The sequence below is a fragment of the Cariama cristata genome, unplaced genomic scaffold, assembly GCF_000690535.1.
Source record: "Cariama cristata isolate BGI_N322 unplaced genomic scaffold, ASM69053v1 scaffold42179, whole genome shotgun sequence".
Lineage (NCBI taxonomy): Eukaryota > Metazoa > Chordata > Aves > Cariamiformes > Cariamidae > Cariama > Cariama cristata.
Window position 1 is genome coordinate 1 of NW_009636045.1, and position 3,295 is coordinate 3,295.

Below are 3,295 nucleotides of genomic sequence, written 5' to 3' on the forward strand. Positions count from 1 at the left end.
CCCCGTTCTTTTATTTTGGCTAGATTACTGCCATTGACATCACTTAGTTTGGCTTGGAGATTTTTTTGAAAGAACTGCATGGCCATTATATATGCAAATAGCTTAGATAAGCACAGTTGAGAAGCCATCGGTAGGCCTGCAGCATGAAGAATTTAAAATATTTTTAAAAATGAATTATAAGATTGATGATCCTAGTGCTTAGTGGTCAGAATGCAAATAACAAAAGCTGCAAATCTGGGCAGAGAGACATGCTATAAAAAGCATTATCGCAAGATTAAGCTGTAGAAGACACATTTTTTGCATGGTAATCTACTGGATTTATTTTGACAATTATTTAGTTGTGGTGGTGGTTGTGAAAGTGGAATTTTTAGCCGTCTTGGATATGATTATAGACGATTGAATTTGTAAAGCTGCTCAAACATTTTGCATCAGTTGTGTGGGTTTTTTTCAGCCAAATACATGCCTTTTTTGATTAAAAGAAATATTTGTCTTGAACCTTTTTTTTCTCCAGAGCAATGACTAATTCACAAGATTCAATACTTTTAATATTTTATCAGAGGCCCCTAAATTCTTTCACTCTCTTCTCTTTCAGGGTACATAATTTAGATTTCAGATGCATCAAGTTTGATAAAAGCCACCTTGTTAACATCTCCTGTAGAATTACAGCTCTATGTACTCTGAGGGATGCTGGAATAACTACATCAGTAATGCTTCTAAGTTAAATTGAATGGGGCAAAGGAAGAACACAGTGGGGAAATGTTGTGCAGGCAGTTCATTTATTTTAATTTTTTTTTTTTTGGTTCTTTCACATCTGTTTAACTAGCTACCCGACACAGGTACACTGGAGACTGTAAATGTCATGAGTATTCAGAATTCTTCCATCGTATGGTATTACAGGAATATATATTAGGTTTGCATCTAGAGAAGCTCAGGTCTTTAACAGCCCAGACCCTTTTCCCTGGATGTTGATGTTCTGTATTATTTCATTTCCCCTAAGCCTGAAACATAAATATTGTTTGCAATAATTGACAGGGTTTACATCAAGAAACATGTAATAATAATAAACCACCACCCCCACCCCCCCACTCTTATTTACATTCCTGTTTCTTCTGCAACTTCATTATTCAAGGTTGAGCCAAAACTTGCAGGTTCAAAATTGATTGGCTCTTTTCAATGCAAAATTATTGAAGTTGTATAGTGGCTGAGAATGGATGAGGTTTAAGGTGATCAGCAATCAAGGGCAGGGGGAAGAAAGTTGAGGCTGTACTGAGAATAAGGATGTTCCTCTCTGTTGCTCTGTGGGATTGTTTATTCTGCAGCTGTTTTCTGTGTGGAGAACTTGCAAGTCATTACTGTGTTGAACAAAGTTTGGAGCAGATTGGACAAAAATGAGAGTATAATTACTGGAAAAAGAGGAAGTAGCTTTCACAACGTAAAGAAACTGAATAATGATCCTTGCACAGGCCTGAAGTCTTCCAATTCTACCGGTCTTGCTGGAAGGGAGCATTTGGATATTTTTGAGCTCTTCTGTTTTCTTTAGTTAAACAATTTAATATTTCCATCATTCAATGCTCTTCATTTCATTGGTGATGTTGAATTATAAGACTGGAATAGCAATTTGGTTACTACTCTAAAAAGTAGTAATAATTCTTCATGTAGGTGAATGTAGTAGCACGTGTAAAGCCGCAGTAAAGATGAGGGTAGTTCTGTTCCTCCTGAACTTCAGATTTGTTTTACCATGGATTTCTGTGGAAGCAGGTTTTGGTGTGGTGTGTGTGGGTGTTTTTTCCCTTTTTTTTTTTATTTCTTTTCATGACATACGGGATTCCTAAAGACTGGGATTTGGTTATGAATGAGCACGTGTTTCCAGAATGGAATTACTTGAGTTTGTTTAATCCGTTGTGGATTCCTCCAGAGTGACGCTGCTCCTCCTGTGTGAGGAGTTAGCTCTTTTTAATTGGTCCCATATGTACTGGCAGATAGTATATTAACCATGCCTTGGGGGGATAAGGGCATCTGGTTTAATCTTACGGTGCATATTTTATTTCTTTTCTGGGAGGATTTGCTTTTTGTGTGTGTGTGTGGGGGGGGTTGTTTTTTTTTTCCCTTTGTTCTAGGAACCGTAGGTAAGTATATAGGTGTATAATCACTAGCATTTTGAAACTTAATACTCAGCCAAGGGATTAGTTAAGCTTCTCAAAATTATCTGAACTTAGCTGACAAGTAAAGAAGAAGAAACTGAGGTTTTACAGACAAGCTGGAGTTTCTGAGTACCTCTGGGTTTGGGCGCTTAATTGTGAGAACTCAGAAGCTTAATTTTCCTTCTCGACAAGTGCTAAGGAGTTGTCCTTTGAAAATCAGAAAAATGGAAACATCAGAAAAGATTAATTACTTTTGAAAAACCTTGAAAACATCATGCAGATTAAGCTTTATATCTGGATGATGTGGGTATGAGAGGGCTGCCCTTTCCATGGGTGCAGTAGGTTAGCCCCAGCAAAGGGAAGTGCCGTCCTCAGCCACTTTACTTGACTGATTCTGCACTGGAAAAAGCATAGTAATTTTGCATCTGGCTGTTTTGGCTCAGCTTAACCAGTAAGATAGTTGCAGGAGAAACAGGAATGTAAATGAGTTGGTTTGATTTTGCTTTTGTAAAGGTTTCTTGGTGCAAATCTTGTCTATTATCCAACTCTAAAGCTTTGCTGAATTAATGAGACACTTTGTAGGGGGGTATGTTTGATCACTTTCTGTAGGCTCCCTTATTCCTGATGTAGGATGTTTGGTGTGCTACTCTTATTCACAGCTTTAAGAAGTGGGAAGACCTACTGTGTGAAGTACCCCAGGGAAAGGGGTTATGCATTTGCAGTGCAGTGGGACCCAGATTTTGTCTGCGTCATCTGCTCAGAGGTTTGTATAGCCATAAATCCTGGCAGAGTTCCCCATTATGAATAATTTGGTGGTGGAGGCATGAAAGGAGTAATATTGCAGGAGATTAAATACCTGTAAGTATAGTTAGGGCCGGGGAAGTCTCCTTGGGAAGGTGCATGTGATGGGACAGCAGTGCTGGCCAGACATGGTTCCCCTGGGGATGCTCTGGAGCATGTACTGATGGTGCTCAGGGGGATGCACGGAGAGAGGGAAGGCTAAAACCACCAGGCTTCTTTCTTTGCCTTCTGCAAGGTTGGGGGGAGAGGTGGGGGGCTTTCCAAAAAGGCTGACTCACTGAAGAAGCAGGACTGTTCACTTGCAGATGGCTTGTGTCCATGGCAAGTAGGAGGGCCTCCTCTCAGAGACCCTC